The sequence below is a fragment of the Durio zibethinus genome, chromosome 6 (assembly GCF_047325235.1).
Source record: "Durio zibethinus cultivar Kanyao isolate XHJ-2024 chromosome 6, ASM4732523v1, whole genome shotgun sequence".
In the NCBI taxonomy this organism is placed as follows: domain Eukaryota; kingdom Viridiplantae; phylum Streptophyta; class Magnoliopsida; order Malvales; family Malvaceae; genus Durio; species Durio zibethinus.
The window spans coordinates 12210697-12225131 of NC_143167.1; positions in this window are offsets into that span (position 1 = coordinate 12210697).

Sequence of the window (14435 nt, forward strand, 5' to 3'; positions counted from 1 at the left end):
GATGTCTACGGGCAGTAATCTTAACTTCCCTATGCCAGGGTCAGAGCCTGGTGCCTTCCATCGAGCTGGAGGCTCACCATGGGGTGTTGCCTTTGTGCTACTGCTTCTCTTCTTTCTCATATTTTACCACCCTTCCTTCCAAGACCTTATCTTTTAGGCATATATGTACTCATGGTTAGAAATATGTAGGTCTTTTTGATTATGGAAAGTAAGGAAGTTTTGCTTCAAATAATGTTACTGATAATTTTATGTGGAAAATGAAGCTAGCTAAGACAGAATCAGCTACTGTCAGACTTTTATTCTGTAAATTTTGTTGGCATGCTTTATGTTTTGAAGTAATAATAAATATAATGTTTTGTATATTGAACTCTATTCCCGATTTGCACTCTGTAGAATCTTTTCATGTGAATGAACTGTGCATCTGCACACTCCATTATGTGGGAAAAAGGAATTGAAGAATCTGTTTCCTGATTCTATTTGCAAAGAAAAGAAGATTGGTCTACTCTTTTTTAGAAGGAAATTATTAATTAAATCTGGCTTCTGAATTTTTCAATGGTTTTTGTAACATTCTTCAATTATTGGAAGATTTACATAATTTCCGTTGCATAACAACCCAAGATTCCCATTTATATTATCTTATTTTCCTTCTGCTGCCTAAAAACTTCTCATATAGTGCTTGATTTAAAAAAAAAAAAAAAACCAGAATTTCTAGCTTTTCTCGATAGACTTTCTAATAATTTAGGTGATATTTGATTAATAAGATTACGATAGAATAGAATAAGATAATATTATGAATAAGATTAAATTAAATAATGTCATCTTATTTTATATTTGATGTGTGCAATGATTGAGATAAAATAATTTATCTATTGGTTAAAATTATCTTTTCTAAAAAATTATACAATTTAAATTATTGATATAATTATTAAAACTATAATTGAACATGTAAATTTAATTTTATTGATTAAAAATAATCATTTCCACTTAAGAAGATTATATAATCACATGCCAAGAGGATATTAATCATTTTTATAATCTTTATCCCTCTCTTTAGATACAAATCAAACGATGCAAAATGATTATCATTCTATCTTATTAATAATTCTATACATCAATCATGATCTTAATATCCATGATTTACTACTTTTGCTTTCTAGCTAAAACATGATGATATTAATTTCCAAAAATTTTCCAAGCTCAATTACAATGAGTAAACTAAATATGGTACAATTGTGCCAACTGATTATTGGATTAGTTAACATGATGATGGAGCTAGTATTAGAGATTACAAGTTCAAAAAAGTTTATGCCTATATTATTTTCAGTCTAATAAATATAAAAGTAGAAAATTTAAAAGACAAATAAAAACTTAAAAAAATATATTGTGCAATGGCGATATGCTGTCCTACTATTCTAATTTGGCTTTTGAGAAGCCAGTGGAAACTTCAGTCAAAAGATCGTGCACTTAGGAGCACAGGGCAAGGACCATTGCCTCCATTAGTTAATCCCAAGCCACTCTAGTTTCTAGTCCTTTACAGTGAGAGTCCAAAGAGATAAGATACCACTTTAATGACAAATAAATTTCTGAAAATAACTTTTTGGATGTTATTTCCATGATGAAAATGGTATGGTATATCATACCCAATACATGATGGGTCTGACCATAAATCTATAATTAAAGAGGAAGGTCAAAAGAACCTACCTCCTTTGATTTTCGGAAAGTTGGAGTTTTATTTTATTTATTAGAATTCCTTCTTTAATCGGAGGTGACTTGGAGATAATTATGGTTTGGTTTTATATACCACAAAGCTAAATTCATACGTATATTTAAAAAAAAATGAAGTTGGAAGAGTGAATATGACTTTTATTTTTATATAAAATGTGATAATGAAATATATATTATGCATAAATTAGCAAAGATTTAATATGTCTATATATTTGAAACAATATCTTCGATGAAGCTTTGTATTAGTGGCAAAAAGAAGCAGTGGAAGGTTGAAGTCACAGGTTCAAAATTTATCATATATGAGTTTGATTCAATTTTATATTGGATTTATCTATTATTGTATTGATTTATTGATTGATTGCTTTGATTTATTTTATTAATTTCTTAGATGGATGTAATTTATTATTATTATTATTATTGTAATGTAAAACTAATTAGTTATAAATCATTTTATAATTTCATGTATGATTAATATTTTAATAAATTGATAGTTATTCAAAAAAAAAATACTCGTACTTAAATAAAGTTTTAAACTAATCCAATATCTTTTTCATGTATTACGAAAATAATGTTTTTTTATCAATATATATTTAATGGTTGAAATTTTATTTTTAATTAATTTGAAATTTGGTGATTTATAAGAATAAAGCATGAAATAAAATGATTGGATTAAACAAATATAAATTATTTAAAAAAATTATGAAATGATGTAAACTAATCTAGTTTTAGATTGACGTAAGTAGATTTCTTCTCAAATATATATATATATATATATATGTATGTATGTATGTATGTAAATATTTATATATATATATATATATATTATATTTGAAAGACTATAAGACAATAAATTTCACATTCACAAATACCTTTAAACTAAAATTGAAATTGAAATTCCTTCCTTTGAATCCAATTTACCACACATAATCTAAAGTTTTGAAATAATTATTTCTAGGTTTTCTTTATGGATTTTTCTCGTAACATTAATACCTTGAAATTGTTCTTGTAGTATTTTCAGAAAAAAAAAATTAATAATGATTTAATTTCCAAAAATTTCCTTAATTTTATCTAGCTCATTGACCGGAGGTAACATTATGATTACTTCACAAAAATTAATTTAGGAGTCTAGGATAGACTAACCATTATTATTGAATTTATAAGTTGAATTTAAGCATTCCTACAACTAACGCAAAGGTTAGCTTAATAGTAGATTAAAATAATGTTTGGGTTTCTATTTTTTTATACTTAGGCTATTTGAATTGGAATTTGATCATTAAACTAATTATCCAACACTCTATCAATAGATGAGATATACCTCAATTGGAATTTGATCATTAAACTAATTATTCAACACTCTATCAATAGATGAGATATACCTCAGTGAGCTTCTCTTTTTACACTAGAACCTCAAGATGTGGAATCAAGCTAAGTCAAGTGATCTACACAATAGAAAAACATAAATTCAAACCTCCATTAATATGGATAAGTGTATTTTTATCAAAACTCAAAAGGTTTTTAATCCATCATTTTATGTTGAATGTTTAATTTAGGACCTAATATTTAAGTGTTTTTAAATTAAGATTATTATTTTTAATTTGATTCAATTTAAGATTAAATATTTTCGGATGTGTTTAAATAAGGACTTTGTAATAGTAGTGTGGTGCACATGCCGTTAAGTCTAATATTAACTATTAAGTTTTTCTTTTTATCCATGAAAATGCTAGATCTTTCATTATTTTTAGAGAAAAAAGAATAATTAACAAACTATACCTAAATATTTTCAACAAATTACTCAAAATCAAATCATTTTGAAAATCAATTCTTTAAGCATTTTTTCAAGATTATTATACTTTTGCAATTGTCTTTGCTTCTAAATTCATAGCTTTGGCTACATTTTTGTGCAATATTAAGAGAACAAAGGCAAACAAAGTAAAAGTTTTCGCTAACAAGGTTTTGGGTAATCAACAGTCAATGAGGAGGATCGGAAGAAAGAATTCGACAACCACAAAACCTAGCAAATTCGAACAATCAAGCAACCAAACAACATTCCTAACAAATCTAGAAAAAACAAAAAGAGTCAAACACAGAATCATCTAGTTGCAAGTATAATTAGTAATTACCTATAAGCAAACAACACAAAAAGAATCAAAGCAAGACAATCACAATAATACAAAAACACAATCATACTTAGAAGTATTCAAAACAAAATAAAGAAAAATATTTTGCAAGTGAGTTTTTGTTGAGGGTTTGGATTTTAGTTATCTTTTTAGGGGGTTTTAATTCTAGGTTTATGCTAAGGAGGTGAAGGAGGAAATCTTCTATTATTTTTTGGTTTGTTTCAGTGGTGTCAAGTGGTGAAGATAGTGGTGGCAGTATTTGATTTTCAGTTTAGATCTAAGTGATCCTAGAGAGTTTTTGTAAAATCTAATCCAACCAAAGGAAATAGGAGATTAGGGAGAACAAAGTTGGTTCTTTATTTGGGTTTTCAGCATCAGTCACTGACAATAGGAAGTAGTGTATAAAGGTTAACACAATGATGCTTAGTTATTTTTTAGGTTAAGGTAGTAAGTGTTCTTGATTTTTTTGGGCTAAAGAGAAGTTGAAAAATTCTACTTTAGAAAGAGAAAAAAATCAAGTTTTAAAATTTTTTTTAACTTTTATATTCTTACCAAATAGTGAGTTTTAAATATATTAGTAAAATCTTAAATAAAAATGAATTATTTTTTTACTAATATAAAAAATCTAGGTAGTTTTTCCTAAAACTATTTGGTTTGTCTTAGATCTAAGCCTTCAACCGATGACTTCAAGCCAAAAAAATCCTCATTCATTGCTCCAAATGTCTTTATTTTCTAGTCTATTTTCCCTCTTTCTTTGGTCTTCATTTCCTTAAAATCCTAAGTCTCGAAACCTTTTCAAACACCATAAGCTGAAACTCTAAAAGAAAGACTTACTTTCTCTCTTTTTTTTATTTTATTTTTTGGATTTTTTTTGTATGGCTTGGTAGTTTTAATTTTAGGGTTATTTTCTTTTTGGTATTTTTTGCTTATGGTTGCTAGAACTATTTTTCTTTTTTTTTTTCATGGCTGTTATATGTGGTCTCGATGGCTAGGGGCTTTGGTGAAGTGTTCTTGCCTGAGTTGTGGTGATAGAGGGTAAGGCTATTCATGGAGGTGGTTTCCCAACTCATCATACTTGGTAGATTTTCAAAACATTTGAAAAAAGATTATAGAGGTTTTAGATAGAGATATAGAAAAAGAGCAAAATGCATTATTTTTTTAAAAACAAGAAAAAAAAGAATTTTTTTTTTTTTTTGGGTTTAGATAGAGAAAAAATAGTGAATTGTTGAAGGAGGAATAGGAAAAAATAAAAGAAAAATGTTTGAAAATAATGAAAAAAAATCACAATTTTGGGCAAATAAATAATAAAACAAATTGTTGAGTATAATGTCACTTTTTAAACCTCATAAGGGATGTTAAATCTACCTCAAACTATAAAATGGCTATATATAATTTATCCCAAATTTAAATAATATGAATCATATATACCTTGCCTATACGATACAAGTATAAAATATGTTATTTATGAAAAAAAAAATCATATGTACTTACTTCTCTTTAAAAAAATTACAAATTCACAAATTCGTTTTTGCCTTAAAACAATTCTTGAGAATCTATGTTCTTACCCAAATATAAAAAGGCTATAAATGATCTATAACTAAAGTTAGCATGTATTCTCAAAACTATTCAATGTGAAGAATAGGAAAATCTACACAGGACATACAAATAAATCATGAAATTAGATAATAATTTTGAATAAAAATTAACGAAAAACTTATTTGACATTGCAGTATAGAATTATTTCATTTTATCCATAATTATTTCAAGAATTCGAATCTCACCAATGTATTTCTAGATTTATTTCTCTTGCATCTCTATAAATGTGAACTGTAAAAGTTTCTTCATAATAGTTTATAAATTGTTAGAAAATTTAAGAATGAATAAATAATTAAAAAAAAAAGCTTTGAGGTATGAAGAACACTTTCATAAAGGCTATTTTGCATCTAGAATAATACAATCTCAAAATTCTTTAAGTAGAAATAGTGAAAATGGTTTTACAAAAAATTCTTTATATAATTGATGAAAGTTTAAACATAACTATTATTGGTAAATAAAGCCAACTATTTACTTCATAAACAAACTTAACTTTTCATAATTTATATTTAATTTATAAAAGCTAGCTAGAATATATAATTTATTATTGATATCAAGTGCTTGGTTCACTAAAATTATTTCAAACAACTTTCTTTCCTAACGTAAATAAAAAATTCCATCAATATTCTAAACTACCAAATATGTGGATAAAAAAATTCTAAATGAAAATATGAAAATTCATGTTGAATTGGCATTTACATCACATGAAAAATAATATTGGCTCACATAACATGCCACATCAGTGTCTACAAACCTTTTTTTTTTTCCCAAATATATATAAAGGTGACAAAATGGGACGTTAGGCCAACTTGGCTTGACACAGTTTTGGGCATGATGTTAACCTAGATGAACCATGATATACAGAGAAATGCTAGTGGCAATTCCATATATAGTCATTCTTGAACACTGCACAATTAAAAGACCACATCATTACCATTTTCAAACTTAAAACTGGCAACTAATAATTACTGGTTCTAACTTTCACAAGAGTTATGACTGTTTTTCATACATCTAGCAATGGTTTTAGAAGAATTACTCATCATAGTTAAAAAGTAAAAATGAGAGTTGCTTTTAAAGCTTAAAAGTCAACTAAACAAAAATGAATGGAAAGCTGAAGAGATTAATAGAAGGAAATCTTTATTTTTCTATTCATATTTTTTTTATGCAAATTTGGTTATCCCTACGTATATATAATAAATATTCCATTTTACATTTTATATTGATAGATTAGCAATGTAAAAAATAAAAATCAAGGGTTAATTTTAGAAAAAGCTATCTCTAAAAGCTTTTCCAAAAGCTTCAAGTGAGAAGTTTCTCAAAAAGCTTATGAAAGTTTAGGGTTCATGTAAGATGATCATTCGAGTGATGCCTAATCGTGGAATCATTTTAAGCCAAATTCTTGCACAGCATCCAATGTTGACGTCGAGAGAAATGTCTCTGCTTGCCTCTCATGATTATAAGAGTCCAACTCCTTCACCTCATTTTAAACTTGACTATTTTACGTATTTTACTAATAGGAGTATGCACTATTTTTTGAGTTTTTTTTCCTTTTTTTTTGGATTAAAAAGTATAACTTTTATTGAATTGTTGTTGGATTGTTATTGGATGATGGTTGATATGTACTTTTTTTAAAAAAGCTTTATTTAGATTTAAGATCTGCTTTTGGGTGATATGGCTTTAATGGATTTCTAATATGAATACTGATGGTGGTTTCTTTTATTGGTTTCTGGTAAGTTTTTTTGGTGTTCAAATTTCTGGGTTTTGTTTTTTTGGCATCAACATCTGATTGGAATGTGAAATACTTCAGCTTTTATTTATAAAAAAAATATGCCTTTGTCTTTGCATGTCATAGAAACTAAAAATTCTCTCATGCAAAAAGTCTTCAAGAAAACAAATCGATTCAAAATCCCTTTTACCCTTTTTTTTTTTTCATTTTGTTAGAAAAATTAATAAGTTCCAAAATATCCTTAAGGAAATTTTTCAAAATTTTAAAAAATTAAAAGTGGCAAACTTTTTCATTTGTTGAAAAAATTGTGCTCATGATGCACTAAATCCTAGGGATAAACCTTAGATAAAAACAATTTCAATAGCTTATTTAAATACCCACTCAAGCTTTTTGTTTTGGTGTGATAATTGGTTGACTATTGTTTGTTATTCATATTGATTCTCTTAATAGTTTTAGATTGAAAGATATTGATTGCTTGTATAAAACTTTTCTTTTGTAGTATTACAATAATTTTGTTTTAATTTCTTTTCAATCAAAATTTCCAATTTTTTATTTGTTCTGTTTGTCTTTTACTTTAATGTAGGACACTTTCAATATTTGCCATCTGGAAATTAAAAATAATTTGGAGGATTGGAAGCAATCATATTTGCTAGTTGGTTGGAAAAATCTAACGCAAAGGGTGTTTAATCCCAAGTATAAACCCAAAATTAAAACAAGCTCAATAGGTTTTTTAAATACCCACTAGAGTTCTTTGTTTTGGTTTGATAATTGGATCATTACTTTTTTAAAATAATAATTGGATGATTATTGTTTGTTACACGTATTGATTATATTAATATTGTTAACAATGAAGTATATTGATTGTTCTCCTAAACTTTTTATGTTGTTGTTTTACAATAAATTTCTTTAAAAATTTTCCTTTTCAATGTTGTTCATCTTTCTACCTTCCATTTTAATGTAAGACACTTTTTCCAATTGCGATTGAACATCTTGATTTGCTATTATAAGTAAAATACACCAATAACAGTTCTTTGTTGATGATTATTGGTTTATTTTTTCATTAAGAAATCCTCAATTTACCCTAAAATCTTTAAATCATAGCATTTGTTTCTCGGTTTAAAAAATGCAATTGACCAAACAATGTATTTAACTATTTGACAATGTACATTGCATGTTGATTTAAGTTTTTTTAGTTTTTTCCTAATGCAAACTCATTGCTTGCTTTGTAACTTGTGGCTTTTAACCCTAATGCAATAGTAAAAAATAATGCACATAAAATTTATTGTTTTACATAAAAACAACTTGGTTTTCTTTGGAACCATTGTTGGTGACTTGGCATTAATCCATGGTTGGCTTTAAAATGGAGCAACATTAAGGCTTTATAATCTAATTTTTCTACTGCAACTATTTGGTAAACATTTTTAATATCCTTTTGTATTTTACATTTACTCGAATGTTACATTGTAGAAATTATTCCTACTTTTACATGTTTTTACTAATAGATTATGAAAAATTAGCAAAGGTATTTTTACTATTTGCACTTTATATAAAAGTGGTTGTCACATGTAAAAACTTAATAAAAAATAAGTCCATGCATATTTGTTTCACTAGGCTTGGTCTATAATTGTTATGATTAGAAAAAAAACTTTTATTTTCTATCTTCATGTAACTTATCCTTCCTTTATGTTGAAAGAATTGAACTTCTAAAATGGTTTTTTTTAATTGTTTCTCTGATAGGTTGTCACAACTGTTATTGTCACTGTTAGAAACTTTTAGGTTTTTTCATCCGAACAACGATGATGAAATTAAGGGCACTAGATGGGTGGTCCTGATTGCTGGATCTAATGGCTATTGGAATTACAAGCATCAAGTTATGATTTTTGAAAATATTTATGATCTATTTTTCATGTACACTCCATTTTAAAAGAGTCAAATTTGTAAATTTGTTAACAAAGTTAAAGTTGCTTTCTTTATTTTTTGGATTTGATCTTTTTTATTTCTTTTGCTTTTGAAATAACACAAAAAGAAAATCCATGAAAATGGTGAGAGAAGAACCCAAACAAATGCTACAAGTTTCAAAGCAAGCAAAACCTAATTAAAAATAGCCAAAATTTTGATACTTTATTTAGTCCCAAATTCAAATTTGTTCTGATTTGATTTCAAGACCCCAATTTCCACCACTTCAAGAAAGTAGTAATTTACATTTGTTCTTTTTATTTGCTTTTTGATTTATTTTTTCATGGTTTCGTTTTCAAGGAAACTTAGTGCTCAGATAAATCCTATCTTAACCCCTATTGCTCTATTAAATCTTGATGAAGAAGAGACTTCAAAGAAAGGTAATTAATTCTATGTTTACTTCTTCGAATCCTTTTCTTTGTTGAAAAGTAAAAAAAAGAAAGAAAATTGATTTTTATTGAATGCTGATGTTGCCTAGAGAGTGAAAAATAGTCAATGGAACAAAAATTACTTGATGTGAATAAGAAGAAGAAAACACAAGTGAATGAAGCAACTAAACAGTCCCTTGGTGTTTCTTGCTACGGTCTAGGTTTTCATTGTATGGATAAACTTAGAGAAAACTTTTCTGTGCAATAAGAAACTTTTATATTCTATATCTATTGTTGGCTTAGATTGATTGAAGCCCTTTTAGTAATTTGATATTATTTGCTTGACAAATCTGCTTAGTTATTTGCTTTGAACCAAGTACCACTCCATGTGGACATAGGTATAAAACCCAAGTCTGCTTTTTGAGTGGTATTTAAATTAATTTTGTCACTTTAGCTGAAACCCTTTTTTTCTCTTTGATTTGTAGTTTCTGGTTTGTGATTGTTTTGCGATCTTGCTCTAAAGTCATTTTTTCTACAACTTGTGATCTTGCTCTAAAGTTGTTTTTGTTTGACTAGTTTAGAATTAAAAATCATAGACCAATCTAGTTTTAACATTAGAGTTTTGAAATGTAAGTGAGGCATGCTTAGGGGATTCATAATGTAGCAGGGGAAAAAGATCATGACACTTATTTGTTGAAGACTTTTTTAATGCTTATCTCACACTTCTTCGTTGGTAGCAGGTATTGTCATAGACAATCATTGGTTAACTATTTTAGTATTATATGTTGATCAAGATTCCTTAGAATCCTCCATCCATTGCCTCTATTTCTTAATTGATTTTCTCTCTTAAAAGCTTTTGGATCCCAAGCTCGCTGATAAGGCAAGTCTCTAATTTTTTAGGCTTAAGTCTTTAAGTTTGATAATGCAAAAGTTGTTGCATTTAAGTAGTACTTTGTTTTTGTTCAACCATCACAGTAGTTTGAGTCATATTTTTCCATCTAAAGTAATTAATAAATGATCCGTTGACACTTTAATTAGATAGGTGATCTGAAATATAAATAGTATTGCAAAAAAACTAGATCAAGGAATCAAGCATCACCTAGCAATTTAATTGAAGTTAGGTTATGGTTCTATTAATCTCTTTGGTGATGGGGATAATGGGAAAGGGAATTTATTAAGACTGCTCATCCTAACTTAATTAAAGCTTTGCCCATGCACTAAACTTAATTTGATGATTTGTCCAAAAGCATGATTACTTTTACTATAAATTCATAGAAAACAAAATTAAGAAACCATGCAATTGAAGGTAAGATTTGCCAATTTGTCATGATATTATTTTGAGACAAACATACAGTCAAATGGTCAAAAAGCTTATGAATTCATACCAAAGTTGAAACATCTTTAATGGGTTTTTTTATATGATGATCTTTAAAACCAAATACACATATGGGACATTTAGCTTGGGTAAATGCTTTTGTCATTATAGCAAATTTAGTTTGATAAGTGAGGCTTGCAGTACTAGGTATGATTATTTTTTACCAATGTTTTAAGACATGTTGAACTTTTTGGAATGTTTATTCTATTAAGAGAAATAACAAGTGATTATTCACTATTGGTTTCATGCTGGAAACCTATGTATGTTATTGGACTTAAGCTTTGTAAATGGCAATGATTATACTTCAATAAATCTTTGAGGGAACAAAGAATGGTTTGGCCATTTATAGGTTCTGAAGATGTAAGTAAATACTCAATGGCATGTTTTGATTTCTTTTTGTTTCATCCACTTATTATTTGACTTAGTTTTATAAGACTGGATAATTTTATATTTACATTGTAGACACCTTATTTGATTTGGGCCCAAACCAATTGACCCAAACTAATTGAGTGCAATTTGATCAGCCCAAACAAAAACAAACTAATTAAGCCCACATCAACCTAAGCCACAATTATTTATATTTGTTATTTTTAGGTTTTTATGTTTTATTATTTTATGATTTTTATTTTTATTTTCTCCATATGTATATAGCTTACTTATCTTAATTAATTATTTATATTTGTTATTTTATTATTAGTTTTTCCTTATCTGATTTTTTAAAAAAATTTTATGGTTTTCCTCTAATTTTATTTATCCTTATCAAGTTAAAAAAAAAAAAGATAATTGAAAAAAGAAATGTAATGGTAGAAAGCCAATTAGAAGGGAGTGATCGATTATGATAAAGCTATTTGTTAGAATTGGATTTGGATTTAAATTGTTGAAGATAAATTTTAATTTTTGATGCAATAATACAAACTGAATTATGATTGATCTAAAATTCTCCTGAATTTAGTCTTATAAATAAGACAATAATCAATATAATGCACAACAATAGGTGATAACAAAGAGACCTTTCCTCCATAGATGATTATTAACTAATACCTCATTCCATTGCTAAACTGAAATCATCATACCCTTAATCCACCTCTATCTCCTTTTCCAATAACCAAATTCTGCAAGTGTCCATCATCGTTGTCACCATAGAACCAATAGCTTAAACCACAATTAGCAGCAAACCACAATTACCTAGCAAGCCATCAACCATCTATAACCTTGACCCACTAAATCCAAACACAGTAACAAAAACTACCTTCAAAATATTTGACAATACAAAAGACTCATGGAAACACAACACAATCAGAAAACTTATAAGCTTTAGCCACATATGGGTTGGTAGTATTCCTTAAGGTTCTAAGCTACATTGAAGTTGCGGTAGTGGAATTTGTAGATCAAATTAAGCTTAAAATCAATATAGCACCATCTATTTTGGTAGAAATCATCAAAAGCTTAAACCATTATCATTGAAATAGGAAAAGACGCTTCAATGGATGCACTCAATTATTTTACATCTAGATGAAAAACCATTTCGAGTGCATAGAGAATAAGTTTTGCAAACCTTACCTCACTTCTAGCATTCATATTAGGGAGTTTTGTAATAATAAACGGCTAGAGGCAAGATTGAAAAAAGATTGGATTTTATATTTACGAAAGCTTATCGGTTATGAGGTGGAATGAAGGGCACAATGGATGCAACACAGTTTTAAACTATACAGTTGTGGGAATTAGCCTTAAGTTTCTCTCATAGGCTTATAGAGTGCTATCAGCTTTGCTCCAACAATGGTACGAAGACAGTCTAAATATGAGTAGATTATTCTGATTACACATGGTCTCAACCAATTAGAATTCTCATTAATTAAAAAAAAAGCTTTCAAGAGAATAAAAGAGATCATTACAGCTTGGAAAAAGACTTTTAGGGTTGTCTAAAAAAGGCTGACATACAATGTCATTCTTGAGTATTTTGTTTGACATGTTAGAAGAGCCAGGGTCATTATGATCCTTTAAAAGTGCAAATTTGATCATCACAACCCCATAAGATCTCTTATTAAAAGTGGAGATTGCTAAGAAAAAAATCCAAGACAAATGAGATGAATTGGAATAAAAGAGTAAAAGGTTGAAAAGGGAAATGAAAGATAACTTCAAGTTGCTTAGTGAAGAAAGAGATTAGTGGTAAGCCTTGTTTGCTGATTTAGACAAAATGCATTCATCAATCATCCTTAAACTTGTCTGACTCTTAAAGAAAAATGTGCTATTATAAGTAAAGGTGGAAAAATGGCAAAAGATGATTGTTAGAGCCAAAAAAAGAATAAAATACTTTAAGAAATGGTTGATCAATGCATAATATAAGTAGGTATCTTGACCAACAAATGCCAAATATATGCTGATAACAATGAACAATTGAAGAATGCATATGTGGTGAAACAAGAGCATTTCAGGCATTTTTTAATCATATTTTCATGGTTGCTGATAAAGCATTTGAAATAGAAGAGAGGGTTACAGAATTGAAAATAGGGGTACAACCAGTTAAAGCTTATGGACAATGATTAGTTAATTTCTTAGATAAAGCATAAGACCACTATCAATAGATTGGAAAGTTTATTAGGAGATAGATTTATGGTAGGAAGAAAACATTGGAGTTTTAGAATTTGGCTTTTTTATGGATGTAGTTTTGGAACTTTGATAGGATAAATTTTCAATTCAAGATTTCTTTTATTAATAATTGTTATATGGCAAATACTTTTTAGGGCATTGATTCACTCATTCATGCATGCATAATACCATGTGCATACTATCCTAATTCTTAATTGTGATAAAAGCATTAGTACCTCAATTATGGTAATAGCATTAGTACCTTATCATATAGGGGTAATCTGACATTCAACTAAGAGAAGCAGACAGTTAAAAAAGAAGATCGATGGTCTCATCAATAGTGGTACCTTGATCTAAAAGCTTTTTGAGCAATGAAAATCTTAACATAGGTTAATTTTTTTGGATTCATTGTGTGAAAATACTAAGGGGGCATTTGGTTCATTGAATCTTGGATTCTAAGGGAAATTGTGATCCTCAAGAAAGTGTGATACTCGAGATTTTCTTCCATTTTCAGGGTATTTCGTGTTCAGTTCACTAATTTAGTTGGGGAGAATCCACATGTTTTAATTCTTGAAAAATACCATAATCTCCTTAACATATATAATGTAACTTTTTATTAATTTTAATTAATAATAAATCCGTAAATGACAAATGATGCCTTTAACAGCCAAAGAAGATAAATATTTTATTTGATTGCTATTTTATTTATAAAATTTCATCAATAAAAAATATTGAAGATTATTTAAGGCGTTCCTAGTTGGGAAAGACGTTTTTTGTCCAAAAACACTTTAAATAATCTATAATATATTTTTAAAAGTGATTAAAGCACTAAAAGGAGGGGTTGAACCTATAATCTTATGGTTAATCCTCTTCAATTTTTTGGATTGTATTATTTAAGGTGTTTTTGATTAAAAATGCCTTAAATAATCTTTTTGATTATTTATAAGATTTAAGAGATAAGATATAAAATTGAAGTAGCTTAGTTGATT